Source organism: Carassius auratus, chromosome 41 (assembly GCF_003368295.1).
Source record: "Carassius auratus strain Wakin chromosome 41, ASM336829v1, whole genome shotgun sequence".
Taxonomy (NCBI): domain Eukaryota; kingdom Metazoa; phylum Chordata; class Actinopteri; order Cypriniformes; family Cyprinidae; genus Carassius; species Carassius auratus.
In genome coordinates, this window is record NC_039283.1 from 26,290,496 (window position 1) to 26,311,331 (window position 20,836).

Below are 20,836 nucleotides of genomic sequence, written 5' to 3' on the forward strand. Positions count from 1 at the left end.
TATATATATATATATATATATATATATATATATATAGGATAACTTTGGTTTCAGTGTTTCTGGTGGAAAATGAATTCCAAAGCATCACCATTTCTATGAAATCCTAAAACAGTGCGCCGTCTTCATGCATCCATGCTCCTCTTTACGTGTAGGTTTCCACCTGATGCCTCGCTTGTCCTCCATCGTGCCCGAGGCTGTCTGCTGATCGTGGTGGGTCTGCTGGTCGGGGGTCTCATAAAGCTGGTGGGCGAAGTCCCTCCGGTGCTGGAGTCCAAGATCTTCTTCTCTACCTCTGCCTCCCATCCTCGACGCCGGCTACTTCCTGCCCATTCGGCAATTCACGGAGAACCTGGGCACTATTCTGATGTTTGCAGTGGTGGGAACGCTCTGGAACGCCTTCTTCGTGGGTGGTCTTCTGTATGGAGTTTGCCAGCTCCAGAGCGCTAATCTGGGGGACGTGAACCTCCTGTCGTGTCTTCTATTCGGCTCCATCCTCTCAGCCGTGGACCCCGTGGCTGTTCTGGCTGTGTTCGAGGAGATCCACATTAACGAGCTGCTCCACATCCTGGTGTTCGGAGAGTCTTTACTCAATGACGCCGTCACTGTGGTGAGTATGTGGAATGACTATAGGCAATGGTTAAATATTACCATATAAAAAATATACTGTCTTTATGTTGGTGCGAAATTCATTTGAAAATTGAATGCGAAATTATTGCAATATAAAAGTATATTTAAAAACATTAATGTTGCGTGGGATTGATTGTGATTTAAATTCAGAAAAGAAAATGTGAGATTAATAAATATGTGGATATATATATATATATATATATATATATATAGAGAGAGAGAGAGAGAGAGAGAGAGAGAGAGAAATAATTTGCAATTAATGTTTTACATAGCACTGTATATTATTTATTTATTAAAATTAATTTATTTTAATATATATATATATATGTATATATGTATGTAAAATGAAGTGAGCTACAATAAATAATTTGTATATAAACGATGTATATTATTTATTCTATTTAAATTACACACAGATATATATATATATATATATATATATATATATATATATATATATATATATACATATATATATATATATATATATATATACATATATATATATATATAAATAACTGTGTATATATATATATATATATATATATATATATATATATATATATATATAACTGTGTGTATATATATATATATATATATACACAAAAATACAGATATAGAGAAAAATATATTTTTATGAACATAATACAGTTTGCAAATAAGCAATATATATTATTTATTCAAATTAATTTATTATTATTATTATTAAGATAGCTAGACAGACATTTAATTTGCAATTTCCATTTTAATTAATTAAATTATTGCATATTAATATTATAACAACTAATACAAATATGACCCATACTGGGTTCATAACATTGTTATTATTTTATATATCTATATATATTGTATTTATATTTCCATACTGGGTTCGTAACATTGTTATTATTTTATATATCTATATATATTGTATTTATATTTGTAAAAATAGTAATAATATTTTTTAAGTTAATTAAAATTCTTAATACATTTTTTTAATGAAACGCCTGTTAATTTTAGTACGGTGGCAGCACTATATGTCTTGTGTGTGTAATGCAGTGCTGGTGTTGATCTGTGATGCTGCAGGTGCTCTATCATCTCTTCGAGGAGTTCTCCAATGCCAATACGATCACTGCCACCGATGTGTTTCTGGGTGTGGTGTGTTTTCTGGTCGTGTCGTTGGGTGGCATCGTGGTGGGTGCCATCTACGGCATCCTGGCGGCCTTCACGTCACGCTTCACCTCGCACACGCGTGTCATCGAGCCTCTGTTCGTCTTCGTCTACAGCTACATGGCTTACCTGTCGGCCGAGGTGTTTCATCTGTCCGGCATCATGGCGTAAGTGTTGTCTCAGTATCAGTGAGATGCTAATACACTGTTTAGTTCATAATTTGAATTATTTTATTTTTATTTTTATTTTTTTCCATTTTACATTCAATTAAATTTCATTTTTATTTATCTTTGTTTTAAATGTAAAAAAAATAAATAAATAAATAAAAAAAAAATATATATATATATATATATATATATATATATATATATATATATCTTTTTATATTTTAGTGCATCTAGTACATTTACTACTTTTCAGATAAGGTTTGTTTTAAGTAACGCAAATAATTTTATCTTTTGTTTTGACTTGAGTTAAAGTTTTAGCATTTTTTATTTATTTATTTAATATGTTTATATAGGTACATTTTTAGTTTTAGTTATTTTAGTGCATCAAGTAGATAAATAGAAAATGTTGCTTAAAAATTAAGTTTTGTTATTGTATTTTATTTCAAGTTACGGAAGTGTTTTATTATGGCTTTAGTTTAATTTGAGTTTTTTTTTATTATTAGTTTTCTTTTAAATATGACTATAAAGTTTTTATGAATTTTTATTTCACTTTTAGTTTTAGTTATTTTAGACTACACTAAAACTAAAAAGCTGCCTTGGCAACTAGTTATTTTAAACAAAACTAAAAAGTTTTTTGTTGTTTTATTTTAAAATAAAATGCATTTTTTATATATATATATATATATATATATATATATATATATATATATATATATATAATTAACTATAATATCCCTGTTTGCTTAAGTGACTTTTTACATGTTGCTGAAACATTTTTATTTGTAATAACATGCACCAATAAATTGTGCACAAATAGATGGGGAAAAAATGAAAATGTAAAAAAGAAAAAATATAATTTTTTTTTCCATTTAGATTTTTTTTTTTTTTTTGTGAAATTTTTTAGAATGTTTTTTTATTTGGTACAACAGTGAGTCACACACAGGAGCATGCATTAATGTTGAATTTCTTTAACATTAAATTAAATTGCACGTTTATGGGGTTTTGTTTCTTTTGAAAATGTTTGCTGAGGACTCTCCAAAATTGCATAAGAGATAAGCGATCAGGGCAGGTTTTTCTCCGAGTAGAAAGCATCCAGTGATTTAACAGCTTGTCACAGACACTTGATCAGTCACTGCTCGTGAGTAACAGGCTGTCAGAGCTCGCTCAATACCTCGGCACTGAAGACGGCTGTCGGTTATGATCTGGTGATGCTCGAGCGGATGATAAAGCAAGTCTGAAGCTCTGACAGCGATGTGATTCACAGTGTGCATCAAGGTCCGCCGAACTGATCCACCCATCACAACAACAAACCAATACTAATGTGCCGTTCTGACTAGGGCTGGGCCGAGGATTATTGTTCAAACATTCTTTTCTTTGTTTTTGAAATAGGTTAAAGTCAGTAAGGATGCATTGAACTGATTAAAAGTGACAGTAAAGATATTAATAATGTTACAAAAGATTTCTGTTTTAAATAAATGCTTTTCTTTTGAACTTTCGATTTATCAAAGTATCGTGAAAAATAAAATGCATCACAGTTTCCACAAAAATATGAAGCAGCACAACTGTTTTCAACATTGATAATAATAAAAGCCCCTTATTTGACAAATGAATACATAAAATAACAAGTAATTGCTGTATTTCTCATTGGATTATTTTTCTAAATGCTTATTAAATTGGTTACAAAAACTAATGTTTTATGTAAATCATTGTAGTATTTAAGTTGTGCAGCGTCTTGTCTGACAAAAAAAAGCTTTTGTTGTAAATTTGTAATATTAATATCAGTTGATTTTTAAATAATAAAAATGTAGTTATTTGTACTAAATCATACAAAAAAATAATCCAGAAAGATTTAATAAAATGGAAAACATGAAAAAAACCCTACTGAATCTTGTTTACAACATCAGAAATTATTGATTGATGATTTGTGATCAAATTGATGATTTGATCACAGGAATAAATTATATTTTACAACATATTGACATAGAAAAAAACTAATTTTAAATTGTAAAAATATTTCACAATATTACTTTGATTTTACTGTATTTTTCTCAAATACAAAATTAATTTTGCTGAGCAGAAGAGACTTTTCAAACATAAAAAAAAAAAAATCATTATTAGTGCATGCATTTGCTTTTATTTGTCTAAAAGTGTTTTACCCTGATTAAAAACAGCACATGGACACATAACAGTCTCGAATGATTATTGCTCTATAAAATGCCACATTTCTTTTTCTTGATCTGTGAACTAGTCTATTATGCAAAGCATTCTCCGGAAGGCACAGCTCACTGCGGTCACAGGAAGTGTTGTCACAGATGCCCTTTAAAAAGAGGAACAGATGAGAACAGGAGGAACCCAGGAGTGAAAATGATCAACCCTGATAATGTTCTCAAAGGTTGAACTTTCTGACAGAAGCCAGTCACTTCGGCTGTTTTTCATGACCTCACCGTCGCCTTTCAGACTCGTCTCGACTGGAGGTGGAATTAGTTCCTGACATGTCGAGTTAAATGAGGCTGACCGAGATGTTCCCTTTCAAGGGGCGTATGCTTATATTTTTTGATGAGTTATTGACAGACAGTTATGCAAACTGTTGGCGTGCTGCGATATGCAAGGGCTTGTCGAAATCAGCCCTTGGATCAAACTGACTGAATTACGACAGAAATAAATTACTAATGTATTTGTCAACGTGGTTATACATTGTATTGTATTATTGTTATTTTATTATTATTATGTAAGGAATATCATAAAAAAAACTATTATTTGGGTTAAGGTTAGCAGCACCTTATTTGACTAATAATAAATAAATATGCAATGTTATATTGTTTTGTTAAAGTGTTATATTTTTATTTGACTACATTTTAAAAGATTAGTTACATTTTTTACATTTTATGATTTTAGTATTGCTTAGAGAAGTAATTATTATTATTATTATTATTATTATTATTATTATTATTATTATTGTTGTTGTTGTTGTCATACAACCAAAGTATTTAGTTTTAATTTCTATTGAATACAAGCACCATATTTATAAAAAAAATAAAGAAAAATAAAATAAAATTAAAAAATGCAATGTTTTGCTTTAATTATATTTTTGTTTTCCGAATTAAAGGGGTGGTTGATTGCTATTTCACTTTTTTTTAACGTTAGTTTGTAATGTTGCAGTTTGAGCATAAACGATATCTGCAAAGTTGCAACGCTGAAAGATCAATGCAAACAAGATATCGTCTTTTACAATTCTAGCAGTTTAATGCCTACAAAAATGGCTGGTAAGGGACTACAACAAGCTTCTTCCTGGGTCATGAACCCAGATAAACCCCGCCCCCAGGAACATGTGACAAAGGGGGCGGGGCCGTATTGTGCTACTTTAGAGAAGAGGAAGAGAAAACTAGGGGTGCACATAAAAATCTGTGCATATATAAATCGCGATTCTGTCTTCTAACGACAAATTGTTCCATTTATTCATTGCTATTTTTCTAAGGAATATAATGCAATTTAAAAAAAAGAAAAAATGCAATTTTTTTTATATTTTCATTTGTTTTTAAAAGAATGGTTACAAAGGTTTATGAAGTCGTTTAATCAGATACCGTATTTAATGATGAATGTGTAAAACACAATCTACCAAAAAATAAAATGGAAAACAAACAAAGTTATGATTGCATTGATTCTCAAGGCCTAAAACAAACACATGCAATTCCCGATTGAATGAAATTAATATTGTGAAAAATCTTGATATCAGATGATATGGAGGAAGGATATGAGGATGTTGTCATGTCAGTAATGTGGGTGGATCTTCTGTCTTCAGACTAATCGCATGTGGAGCCGTCATGCGTCCTTACGTGGAGGCCAACATTTCCCATAAATCCCACACCACCATCAAGTACTTCCTGAAGATGTGGAGCAGCGTGAGCGACACGCTCATCTTCATCTTCCTGGGAGTGTCGACGGTGGCCGGGCCGCACGAGTGGAACTGGATCTTCGTGGGGGCGACCCTCTTTTTCTGTTTGGTGGCGCGTGTTCTGGGTGAGTGTGGCTTTTTGGTTATTATTCACTAGACTTCATTAGAAGTATAACTCAGAAAGTCTCACTCCTGGGGTGTCAGTGCGATTGTGTGTATTTACATCATAGGTTCAGGGAAGGTCCATCATCTCCAAGTAGTTCCTTGCGATATGATACATTTATATATAAAATATAAATACTATACAAACATATAATAAAAGTGCATATATCAAATTCTTTTTACTGTGTTTTTAATTTGCATTTCATGTTCATATCATATATATATATTTAGTTAATGTAAAATCAAAATATATGATCAAATAAAATCTTTAAAAAAATAAAATGATATTAAATAATATTTACACTTTTTGTTGTATAATACTTACATTACTTAAATTAAATACTTGCAAAAAATATAATAAATATATTACAGTAAACTAATTAAATATATATATTTTTAATCATAATGGGGGAAAGAAATTAAGAGACCACTTGAAAAATCTCAGTTTCTCAGTTTTATATATAAAAATATATTAATAAACTTTTTTATTATTATTTGTAGCTGTGTGTGTGTACAAATATATAAATTAATTAAATAATTAATTTGATGTAAAATATAATTTTTTGATCAAAATCGTAAATAAAATAAAATATCACAATATAATATATACACTTTTTATTGTATATGGGTTCAGAAAAGGTGAAAAATGAAATTAATAAAAATAATTTAACTAATACAAAAGGTGAAATATTTGCTAAAAATTTAAAAATATATATTAATTTAAATGAAAATACATTATAAAAGTATTATAACATTTTTAAATAAATATACTATTTTTAGTGAAAATTTAAAAAGTATATATTGTTTATTTTTGTATTCAATTGTTATTTAAGTTAATTGAGTGTATAGATATATGAAGGTCCATCATCGTTAAGTAATTACGATGAACTGTGTTTTGATTTTAATAACTTTGACTTTAGAGACTTCAGTTCACGTAATTAAAGAAGCGGTTGTATTCTTCGGTTCTCTCAGTGCTTGTGTTTATTGAAATGTTTTGTTTTATCCAAAGGTGTAATCGGCTTGACCTTCGTGATCAACAAGTTCAGGATCGTCAAACTCACGTCTAAGGACCAGTTCATCATCGCTTACGGCGGTCTGAGAGGAGCGATCGCCTTCTCCCTGGTCTATCTGCTGAGCTGTGATCACTTCCCCAGGAAGAACATGTTCCTCACCGCCATCATCACGGTCATCTTCTTCACCGTGTTTGTGCAGGTCAGTGTCCGGCTCCTCACATCCAGCACAGGGAGGATTTCCCTTCAGATGAATCCCCATCAGATCCTTCCGTGTTTTCTGCATTGAGTGTAGCTGAGTGATGCCAGATTCTTTGAGATATGATACACGTTCATTTTATACGTTTTTAATGATTTTATAAAAATATTTTAATGTCTAGAAAATGTTACAATATTTTATATATGTATAAAATATAGAATAGAAATAAACACACACACACACACACACACACACACACACACATATATATATATATAAACCTAAAATGAAATGCAAATTAAAAGTACAGTAAAAATTATTTGATATAATATATGAACTTTTATTATAATAAAATTGTATTTATATATGTGTATGTGTGTGTGTGTGTGTGTGTGTGTGTGTGTGTGTAGTTTTAAGATAGATAGATAAAGCTAAAAATAATTAAGAATACAAGTAAAAAATATATATAATTCATGTGTATGTACACACACACATATATATATATATTATATATAGAAACATAAAATGAAATGCAAATTAAAAGTACAGTAAAAATTATTTGATATAATATATGCACTTTAATTTTGTTTGTATAGTGTTTATGTGTGTGTGCATGTGTGTGTGTGTGTGTGTGTGTGTGTGTGTGTGTATAAATGTATGTATTTTTAAGAGATAGATAAAACTAAAAAGAATTAAGAATAAAAGTAAAAAAAAAATCTATAATTTATGTATATGTGCGCACACACACACGCACACACATATATATATATATATATATATATATATATATATATATATATATATATATATATATATATATATATATAATAAAAATAAATATATGCACTTTTTATTGTGTATAGTATAAATATATACATTTATTTAATATAAAATATATAATTTATTTTGTATAAATATAAATTGATTTATAAAATTTATAAAATTATATAAAGGATGTGTCTGAATAATATTGTGAGAAAAAAGAATGATTATATCGGCATTACTCAAGATCTGATTAGGTGAATTTAGGTGAATTTGACAATGCAAATCAATTAAATTCTGTGTAAAGATTTCAACTACGATGAAACACCAATCCTAATGTTAATGTTTCTGCTGAAAACATCTCTTTGAGAGAGCTGCGGGAACCCTGATGCCTCTCACAAATGCATGAGCTGCTGAAAATGGTGAAAGTGACCCTCTTGGTCTCTGTTTTGAATGACTGATATCGTAACAAGAGTCTTTCTGCGTTGTGCTACAAGAGAGCAGAACCAGCGTAGAGTCTGTTTACAATACACAGACATGATCAGATCCAGATCTCCACAGGTTTACTGATGTTTTAGTGTGTCCGAGTGCTTTAGCGTTGTGCTAAACTGTTCTGCAGATCTAGTGTACTGTAAATCTCGCCGCTCTCAAATAGTTTTAATTCACCCTTCCACAAATTAAAGCCGTAACAAGATTTTATTTTATTTTATTTTATTTTTATGTATTTATTTTTTTATTTAATATATATATTTGTTTTTTTATTATTATAATGCAGTGGAAAATTTATTGTATAATTATAATAATTTATAATATTGTAATATTAATTATGCAGAATTAAATTTAAAGCATTGGCTTTCATGCAATTTTATTTTTAACTCTTTGTGGACAATGCATATAAGAGAATATCAGGGTTTTTTTCTATCTTTTTTTTTTTTTTTTTTTGCGATGCAGTTCTGTCTAATGCAGTGACTTTCATACAGTCTTGGGTGCATTATTTGGGGTCTCTGCAACACTCTGTGAACTCGCTGCATAGAGTTTGTGCTGTTCACAGGAAGTGGGATGTGGAGACCGTCTGCAGTGTCAGATGTGATGGTGCGTTTGCTATTGCTGCATGCGGTGTAGCTTGATCTCTGCCGGCATCTGGCCTTAAGGAAAAGCCCTCTTCGATAGTGTAACAAACGCTGTCACAGCATCAGTGCTCAGAATACTGTAGTACGAGCGATGAGGACACGTTATGAATTACAGCTCAGGACAGGAGGTGCTACCCATGTTTGTTTTCATGAAAAGTGAGTTCAACCCATAGGTGTAATGGTTTTTATTCTGTAGAAACTGTATATTCTATCGCCCTACACCAACCCTACACCTAACCCTAACCCTCACAGGAAACTTTGTGCATTTTTACTTTCTCAAAAAAACTCATTCTGTATGATTTATAAGTGTTTTGAAAAATGGAGACATGGGTTATGTCCTCATAAGTCACCCTCTCCTTGTAATACCTGTGTCATACCCATGTCATTATACAGAGTTGTGTCCTGATATGACACAAAAACATGCCCCCACACACACACACACACACACACACACACACAGACACACACACAAACCGTGTTACAATGCATAGTTTAATTTAATCTTATGCAGTGCAATGCAATTATATCTAATGCATTGATAGATCTGCTTTAGTAGTCTGTGAGAAATATTCAGCTGGACAGTTTTGCTATATACATTTTTTATTTCATATCATTATATTATGCTATTTTAATTATTTTATATTTTATGTTATACTATTTTATGAAATTATACCTAATTCAGTGGCAGATCTGTTTTTAGAATTATTTGAGAATTGCTGTTCGACAGTAGTGCTATTGTATTGATTTGTATTTTATTATATTATTGTGCTATTTTATATTATTTTATGTGCTTATATTTCTAATGCGGTGACAAATCTGTTTTAGAAGTCTGAGGAATATATTTAAATGGAAAATTTGGCTATTTAATAATTATATTATTTCATTCTGATGTGCCATTTTAATTTTATACTATTTTATGCAATTATATCTAATTCGGTGGCAGATGTGTTTTTAGAATTCTTTGAGAAATGCTTTGTTTGAAAATAGTGCTACTTTATTGATTTGAATTGTATTATTTTAATAGTGCTACTATTTGAGCTTTTTTAAGCAGAGCAATGCAGTTTCTAATGCAATGACTTCCATGCAATTTTAGGTTTACCTGTTTGGGTCCACTGTCATAGTTTTGCATTTCAATAGGATAGCACTCATCAATTTGTCTCCTCTCTTTGTTCTGGCAGGGCATGACCATTCGTCCTCTGGTGGACCTCCTGGCGGTGAAGAAGAAGCAGGAAACGAAGCGATCTATTAATGAAGAGATTCACACACAGGTTCTGCTCTTCTCTGAGTTTCTCCCATCTCTGATTCAGGAATATTTGATGCTTTCTGGATATTCTGCATGTCTCGAAGTGATTAGATTACACAGTCCTGATCATAATAAAGCCGGGCTGGGTTAGAGGAGATAATTATGATAAGTGAATTATTATATGTATTTTCATTACATCCAGTGCTACTGGAGACGAGTGTTTGAGTGCCACCTGCTGGTCACAAACTGGTACAATCACAGTTTTTCAGAAGATAAACACTGCTTGATATATTTAGAATGACAGGTATCAAAACATTTCAAGACCAAGTGTCCAAATGAATCCCTTAAAATCTGCCTAGAATGTTTCCAGGTCATATTTTAACACAAACCTACAGGGTAACAGTAATGAATTTGATTTTGCATAAAGAAAACGATGCTGATTTTTATCCCACGATGATTTTTGCATGGTGACGTTTATTTTATTTTATTTTTCAAGTATGCACCATAATGCATAAAAAAAAAAAACTTAATTGCAAACATTTATAAATGCTGTAGTATTTACTGGTTGAATTAAAAACTAATTTAAAAAAAGATTAAAATGGTAAATGCATTCAGGACAATAGGGCTGGGAAAATAAATCGATGCATCGCGAATCGAGAAATGATTCAGCATTGATTCTGCGATTTTTCCCGAATGCATCGCGATTTTTTCTTGAATCGATTTTTGAGCTTAGTTTTGAACAGCAGAGGGCGCTGCATGCTTTAGAAACACCCGTACTCTGCTCGTTTCCAAATCCTTACACACACTTGCACCTAAAATAATCATTCATTAATCTATTAATCTACAGCACATCTATTGTCATCTTGTTGATTTTAGTTTTTGGATCATCTGCTAACCGGCATCGAGGACATCTGCGGACATTACGGACACCATCACTGGAAGGACAAGTACGGATAAGTCTGGTCTTGACGATTTCGATGCGATATGTATTTTGATGATGGGTTTTTGAAACCAGATTAGTTTAGTTGGTTGAGTGCACAGATCTTTTCCTGCTGCTGCAACAGAGAAAGTGAGATTTAGGATCAAATTTAGGTCAGAGATGGAGAACGCATGGTTATATTCTACATCCATTTCAGACAAAGCGTCAGTGTTTCTCTGCCACTGATGACGCAAGAGGAAGGGTTTTGTCAAATGGATAAAAGATGAGCATGATTTTATGAGAGCTTCACCTCTTCTGCTCCTTTCCAGGCTGAACCGGTTCAATAAGAAGTACGTGAAGAAGTGCCTGATAGCAGGCGAGCGCTCCAAAGAACCGCAGCTGATCGCCTTCTACCACAAGATGGAGATGAAGCAGGCCATCGAGCTGGTGGAGAGCGGCGGAGGATCCAAGCTGCCCTCGGCCATGCCATCCACCGTCTCCATGCAGTGAGTGTTTCCAATCACGCTTGATTTGGGCTAGAATTTATGGCACGTAGACAGAATTTAAGGAATGTGCATTGAATTTAAGGAGCGATTATAGCATGTTTGGGATGAATGAAGAATGTGTGGAACTAATGTGTTTTTAAAGGAAGAATTTTTGATGGACTTTGGAATGTGTATGGAATGCATATAGAGTCTGGAATGTGTAAAGAATTTCGAGCACGTGGAATATATGCAATTTGTGTGGGATGTGTAAGGATTTTAGGGAACGAGTGGAATGTGTGCAATTTATGGAATGCGTATGGAAGGTGTAAGGAATTTATATAATGCATGCAGAATGGATGCAATTTAAGAATTGCATATAGAATTTGGAATGTGTTTAGAGAAGAGTGGAATGTGTGCAATTTATGGAATGCATATAGAATGTGGAATGTATGGAAGGTGTAAGGAATTTATATAATGCATGCAGAATGTATGCAATTTATTGAATGCATATAATGCATGGATTGTGTAAGGAATTCATAGAATATGTGGAATTTGTACAATTTATGGAAGGTGTAAGGAATTAATATAATGCATGCAGAATTAATAATTTTTTGAATTGCATATAGAATGTGGAATGTGTAAGGAATTTAGAGAAGAGTGGAATGTGTGCAATTTATGGAATGCATATAGAATGTGGAATGTATGGAAGGTGTTTTATGGAAGGAATTTATATAATGCATGCAGAATGTATGCAATTTATTGCATAATGCATGGATTGTGTAAGGAATTCAGAGAATATGCGGAATTTGTACAATTTAAGGAATGCATATAGACTTTATGGAATGTTTAAGGAATTTATATAATGCATGTACAATTAATTAAATTTATGAATTGCATATACTGTAGAATGTGGAATGTGTAAGGAATTTAGAGAATGAGTGCAACGAGTACAATTTATAGAATGCATATAGAATTTATGGAATGTATAAGGAATTTATTTAATGCATGCGGAATGAATGCAATTGATTGAATGCATATAATATATGGATTGTGTAATGAATTCAGAGAATATCCAGAATGTGTACAATTTATGGAATGCATGTGGAAGGTGTAAGGAATTTATATAATGCATGTGGAATTAATGAAATTTATTAATTGCATATAGAATGTGGAATGTGTAAGTAATTTAGAGAATATGTGGAATGTGTACAGTTTATGGAATGCATATAGAATGTGGAATGTTTAAGGAATTTATTTAATGCATGTAGAATATATAAAATTTTATTGAATGCATATATGTGTATGGCATGAGTAAGGAATTTAGAGAATGAGTTGAATGTGTTCAAATTATGGAATGCATATAAAATGGGGAAGGTGTAAAGAATTTGTAAAATGCATGTGGAATTTCTAGAATATGTATAACTTGTGGAACGCATGGAATTTAGGTAGAATATGTGTAATTTTTGCAATGTGTATGGACTTTAGAGAATGCACAGAGAGTGTGTGAAATGCATATAGAGTCTGGAAGGTCTAGGGAATTTATACAATGCACGTGGAAAGTATGCAATTTATGTGGAAGGTGGAAGGAATTTATATAATGCATGGAGAATGTGTGGAATTTCGAGAATGTTTGTAACGAGGAATAAATGGAATGTGTGTAGAATCTTTGGAATTTGTGGATTGGAAGCCTTTGTTCTCGGATACTCAGTTTATATTGTCGATCCCCAATGTTTTCCAGGAATATCCAGCCCAAGAGGTCCTCTCAGGAGCGTGCGCTGCCGCAGCTCTCCAAGGCTCGTGAGGAAGAGATCAGGAAGATCCTGCGCACAAACCTGCAGAAGACACGCCAGAGAGTGAGCGCTCGCCACTTCCTGTTCTCTCTATTTCCTTCAGTCGTGTGATTGATGCGGATCAAGCCAGACTCAGACTCTCTTGTGTGTTTTCAGCTCTACTCGTACAACAGACACACGCTGATCGCTGATCCGTATGAGGACGGCTGGAACGAGATGCTCATCAGACGGAAGAAAATGAAGGATCTGGAAAAGAAGGTTTGATACGACCAGATTATCAGTATCTAGAAGCTATCCATTGCCTAATTCATTCATGCACTTTATACAATACAGAGGAAAAATCAATCTCAGTTGACTGCTACTTGACACTGAGTCTTGAAAGATAGAATGCACTTTATTAATCATAACCGAATGTCACCGTACTTTCATATATCGCAGATGAACAATTACCTCACTGTTCCCGCTCCACCATCTGATTCTCCGTCCGTCGCTCGAGCTCGACTGACTTCAGGTGAGGCGGCGCTTTATTCTGCTGCATCTTCAGCTCTTTCCTCTCAGTCAATGTGCAGTCAATTGACAATCATGCATGTTGAGTTATTGCACAGCGCCCTCTAGTGATTCACCAGATTTCAACTCTTTGCCGATTTCCTTACAAGTTGTTAGGACAGTAAAATTGCTGTAAATGGAGATTAACTATTAAGAAATCAATCAACATGGCAGAAAGTTAATGAAAGCTTCATACTTTGGTTCACAGTGGTAAAAATAACTGTAGTACTTTGGCATGAGTTATAATTAATTTCTGCGATTCTGTAATGTATATCGTATGTTTAAAGGTTAATTACAGACCAGTAAAATTTCATGAAAAAATATAATTATATACAGTATATATACACTTTTCTAACAAAAATCTAACCCCATATTTATGCCTTTTTTTCTTGTTTGAAGCACAAGCCTCATTAAGTTAAAAAAATAATCTGTTAAATTCAACTAATTTTAAAAAAATTTATATATTTTTATATTATGCATATTATGTTATTATACGGACGCTTTATAATTAAATTGATATTTGAGTAACAGAGTTATATTTTTATTTTTATTAGCTTTTTATATTAAAATTTTAGTTTGATTTCAGTGTTTCCAAGTAAAAAATATTTAAATGTAGAAAAAAAATTAATAATAATATTGACAAGCGGTAACCTTACAGTTCTTATTTTAAATCTTCTAACCCCATATTGATGAATAGTTTTTTTTTTTTTGCATAAACCTTTAAATTTTATTCGAATTTTACTTGCAACAAAACAAAAAAACTATATGCAATTGAAGTAAAAAGTAAAATTCTTTATATCTTTTATACATTGTAAATTATAAAATAAATCACACTTTTTAAGTAAATTTATCTTTGAATTATTATTTACATATTGTAATATTTTTTAATTAGCTTTTAATTTTATATTTTCAGTTTTCAAGTTTTAATGTTTTGCAATTTTTATTAGTTTTCTATTTTATATATTTATTTTTATTTCAGTAGTTTTATTACTTTAACCAAGACAACATTTCTAATTTCCGTCTAATATTTATTGTGTATTTGATCTCAGCTGTATTTGAAGTTAACTCCGGAGTTAAGAACTGAGTGTCTGTGTAGTCTCTGTTCAGTTCCTGACCGCTTCCCTCCCACAGACCCTCAAGTTAGAGGCCTCAAGTCCGCCACAAAAAACATCCCCAGCATTAAAGTGGACTTCGTCTCACCGCAGAACCCAGAGTCCTTCAGCGTGGAGGATGAGTTCAGACAGAAGGGAAGCCAGCCGAAGGAGAGCAAGGAGGACGACGGTGGCCTGACCATGAAAGTCCCCTCTCCTGAGAAACAGAAGAAGGACAAGACTCCTGACGAGGAGCCGCAGCAGCGGTTAATGCGCTGTCTGAGTGACCCGGGCCCCGCAGCCGAAGAGGAAGACGAGGACGACCCCTTCCTCCCCTGAGAGAGCAGCCGTCTGTCCTCAGGAGGATCATTAACTGCTATAACACAAGACAGATATATATCATCTGTAGCAAGCCAAAACGAGAACGTCAGGAAAACCAACCAAAATAAAGGAGCGATCAAAAAAAGCCTTTTACTATTTTTTCTGCTTGTCATTGTTCTTATCATGTGAAGCCTAAAAACTGTCCTCACCGAGCGACGAGGGATCGAGCTCCGTCAAATGTCCGGTTCGGAAGCAAATGTTCCCTTTCCGGCATTTGCTATGGAATAATAATATTCCACACGAGAGGAACAGATCTATGCATAACCAAACAGTTGCTCTGTTTGAAGTCGCTCTCAGGTGAAACTCTTCTCTTGTTGTTCTCATAAGCATCGATGCATTTCTAGTTCATGATGCTTTTGTATTGATTCACATGAATTGCCTTTGTGCCGCGTGCATCACTAGTTGTGTTTTACCTCTGGGGAATTAGACTCAGGAGCAATATGACACCGGTTACATTATGGCCTTTCTTATATTTATTATACAGATGGTGCATGTCTACAATGGTTTATTATTTCATCCCTCACACATAGAAGACCATTCAAGGCATGCTCTGTTTGCAGTGCACATAACAAACCTGAGAAACAACTATTTACTTATTGTGATCGCACAAGAGATTTACACATGTAAAGACTTTATTTTATACCAAAAAGGTTGATTGGTTGTGATTGTGTTTCCTGTTTTCTTTTTGCTTGTACTTTATATCAAAGAACATTTAGCTCTAATCTTAAGTTCCCTTTGCACTCGAGCGCTTTGGTGACCACTCGGAAAAACATCTGGACCGATGAATTAATAAACCTTGGTTTAAAGGGATAGTTCATGCAGAAATTACAGAATTATGTCTTTTTTTTAACTCGCCTTTATTTCATTCCATATGCTATTTTGTGCTTAGAAAGATAAATGTTGATCTTCACGCAGCTCTTTTCTTTAAAATCTCATTGTGGCTCTATCTGTTGATTTCCAAAAAAAGCATCTTAAATGTATCCAAACTGTATCCAAACATTATATTCCAATTCTTCTGAAGTCATGCAATTATGAAAGCCCATTTCTGCCACAAAAAGTAATGGTAAATCATAATTATGGCATAGAGCCTCTAAATATGAGATAGTGGATCATGATTGTGGCCTAGAACCTCTAAATATGAGATAGCGGATCATGATTGTGGCCTAGAACCTCTAAATATGAGATAGCGGATCATGATTGTGGCCTAGAACCTCTAAATATGAAATAGCGGATCATGATTGTGGCCTAGAACCTCTAAATATGAGATAGCGGATCATGATTGTGGCCTAGAACCTCTAAATATGAGATAGTGGATCATGATTGTGGCCTAAAACCTCTAAATATGAGATAGCGGATCATGATTGTGGCCTAAAACCTCTAAATATGAGATAGTGGATCATAATTGTGGCCTAAAACCTCTAAATATGAGATAGTAATCATAATTGTGGCCTAAAACCTCTAAATATGAGATAGCGGATCATAATTGTGGCCTAAAACCTCTAAATATGAGATAGCGGATCATAATTGTGGCCTAAAACCTCTAAATATGAGATAGCGGATCATAATTGTGGCCTAAAACCTCTAAATATGAGATAGCAGATCATAATTGTGGCCTAAAACCTCTAAATATGAGATAGCGATAGCGGATCATAATTGTGGCCTAAAACCTCTAAATATGAGATAGCAGATCATGATTGTGGCCTAAAACCTCTAAATATGAGATAGCGGATCATAATTGTGGCCTAAAACCTCTAAATATGAGATAGCGGATCATAATTGTGGCCTAAAACCTCTAAATATGAGATAGCGGATCATAATTGTGGCCTAAAACCTCTAAATATGAGATAGCAGATCATAATTGTGGCCTAAAACCTCTAAATATGAGATAGCGATAGCGGATCATGATTGTGGCCTAAAACCTCTAAATATGAGATAGCGGATCATGATTGTGGCCTAAAACCTCTAAATATGAGATAGTGGATCATAATTGTGGCCTAAAACCTCTAAATATGAGATAGTAATCATAATTGTGGCCTAAAACCTCTAAATATGAGATAGCAGATCATAATTGTGGCCTAAAACCTCTAAATATGAGATAGTAATCATAATTGTGGCCTAAAACCTCTAAATATGAGATAGCGGATCATAATTGTGGCCTAAAACCTCTAAATATGAGATAGCGGATCATAATTGTGGCCTAAAACCTCTAAATATGAGATAGCGGATCATAATTGTGGCCTAAAACCTCTAAATATGAGATAGCAGATCATAATTGTGGCCTAAAACCTCTAAATATGAGATAGCGATAGCGGATCATAATTGTGGCCTAAAACCTCTAAATATGAGATAGCGGATCATGATTGTGGCACAGAACCTCTAAATATGAGATAGTAATCATAATTGTGGCCTAAAACCTCTAAATATGAGATAGCAGATCATAATTGTGGCCTAAAACCTCTAAATATGAGATAGTAATCATAATTGTGGCCTAAAACCTCTAAATATGAGATAGTAATCATAATTGTGGCCTAAAACCTCTAAATATGAGAAAGTAATCATAATTGTGGCCTAAAACCTCTAAATATGAGATAGCAGATCATAACTGTGGCCTAAAACCTCTAAATATGAGATAGTAATCATAATTGTGAGGACAGTCATAAATATGAGATAGTAAATCATGTTTTGACTATTTAAATCATAATCAAAATTATGAGATAAAAACTCGTGATCATAAGTCGAAATATGAGATACTAATAATTATGAAAAATATAATTATGACACAGAAATCAAAATATAAGGTAGCAAGTCTTAATTAGTAAAAAGTAAATGACAAGTATGAGATAAAAATAAATAATGAGGAAGTCATAAATTGTCAATCAATATGAGATGGTCATTATGAGATAAGCCATAAGTGGCATAAAACATCAAAATATGAGATACTAAGTCCGAATTATGACATACTAAGACAAATATATGATAAAAACTATTACAATGTCACAATTATGAGATAAAACATCGAAATTGACCAAGTTGAAATTATGAGATAAAAATGCAAAAAAAAATCGGATTTTACAGAATAAGTCAAAATCATTACATAGGTGAAATTATGGCACATAAAGTCAAAAATAAATGATTGCATGCAGTTAGTCATAATTGTGAGATATAAAAGTGGAAATTACAACAAAAGGTCAAAATTATGAGATAAAGCCCAAATTTATATACAAAGTTTATGCAAAAATTATGATATAAAAGTGATTATGATGTGCCATATTTATTATTATTTATTGTTTTTGTGGCTTTCTATCTCATAACCTTGACTTTGGGTATAATTATGACTTATGACTTACAGAATTTTTTTTTTTTTGAAGGTGAATAAATTAAAGCGTATATCATTTTTGGGTGAATTATTCCTTTAATACCCTTTAGATTAACATTTTCCTGAAACCCTTTCACCATGTAGATCTGCATTCACACACACACACACACACAATTTTACTGCCAGTTTGATGGAAACATGAGTTCACGTTCGGGAATGTTGTGTTGTGTTGCATGACCACCAAAAATTGTGATTGCATCCCTAAAGAACTATCTAGAGTCTGCAGTATGAATTATCTGAATTATTCCCTTTAAAGCCTTTGCACCTCGAGTATCAGAAACCTGGCCTTTGATTCTCCTGCACAACCATTAAGATCCTGCTCTGGAGGTGCATTGCATATCTGAAAAAATAATCAATAATAAATCAAAATCAGGAAGTCTTTTGCATGCACAGGGAGTAGATTAGTCTTTTAAATATGAGATTTGGTGAAATCAGAGCTATGTATTTTACATGTGTGAACTCTAAATTTCCGTAGATGTCTGTATTCTGCTGTGAAGCATTTGACTTTTGCCTTTGAGAAGCCTTTCTCATCAGATTCGTCACAGTTTTATCTGAAGTTTCATGCTCTTGAGCGGACGCGAGGGTTTGTGCATGAGCTGGTTTTCGTCTCATCTGTCCTGCTGTGTTTGACGAATGTTCACAGCCGTCAGAAAGCGATGTAGACGCGGAGCAGAGGACCACGTTGCCTTCGATGTACTGCAGTATTCACATCAATGAAGAAGAGAGCTGGAAACATTTAAAAATTAGGAATTCTGTCATTATTTACTCAACCTATTTTGTTTTAAACCCGTGTGCTGTTATTTTTCAGTGGAATTTTGAAAAAAGAAATGGCTTTGAAAAAAATGCTTTGTGTTGTACGGATTTTTTTTTTTTTTTTTTTACATTTTCATCGTTTTTTGTTGTTTCGGTCATTGTTGTAGGCTATTATATGTATCTATACTTAATTATAATGATGAAATAAAATGTTTAATTTTATTATATTTTATTTAATATTAGTTAATGTTCAGTTTTAAGTTTTTAGTTTTGTTTATAATAAGAATGACCAAAAAAAAAAAAAAAAAAATATATATATATATATATATATATATATATATATATATATATATAGATAGATATATAGATATATAGATATATATATAGATAGATAGATAGATATATGTTATTAATTTTATTTTAGTTTTTGTTATTTTAGTACATCACATGAAAAATTATTTAAATGATACATGTTGAGATATATGTATGCTGAAATATATTATTATTTTTATTTTTTATTTTTTGGTTTTAGTTTTTTATTTTCATTTTTAAGAGTTTTTAGTTTTTTTATTATATTATTTTAGTATATCAGGTAAAAAAAAAAAAATGTTGCCAAAATAAAATAAGTTTACATATATAAAAATAAAACAAGTAAACATTATCTTGCTCTCATATACTGTATATATATATATATATATATATATGAGAATTGTTATTATAATATTATTTTAAAAAATTCAGTTCATGTTTAATGGTTTTAGTTTTAATTAACCAACTTGTAATGACATGAGGGTAATGAAATAATGACAGAATATACATTTTTAAATGAAATTATTTTTTTAAATCCTCCTTATCTTTGACATGAAGCTGAATGCCAATGATCTACCATCTTCTGATGTTTCTTGGGTTTGTTTTAATGGCTTTCCATGTTTTTAATAACTCTGCCTGCTTGCATATATTATCAGAATTCTGTTTGTTCATGTGTTTTATTTAATTACATTTTATCTTTTTTTTATATTGCTTGCCACTGATCTTTAGGTTGATAAACATGGTGTAATTTTTCAAATCATATTCACCATAAAGCCTGTTTATTTGGACATCGTGCACTTGATGTTTACTTTAACTTTTACAATGTTTATCATAGAGTTGATGGA

At 32.2% G+C, this 20,836-nt stretch overlaps 1 pseudogene; it reads left to right on the plus strand.

Moving 5' to 3' along the window:
• LOC113059608 (sodium/hydrogen exchanger 1-like) overlaps positions 1 to 19,796 on the plus strand; it is a 21,422-nt pseudogene extending 1,626 nt beyond the window's left edge.
• Positions 19,797 to 20,836: the final 1,040 nt, after the last annotated feature.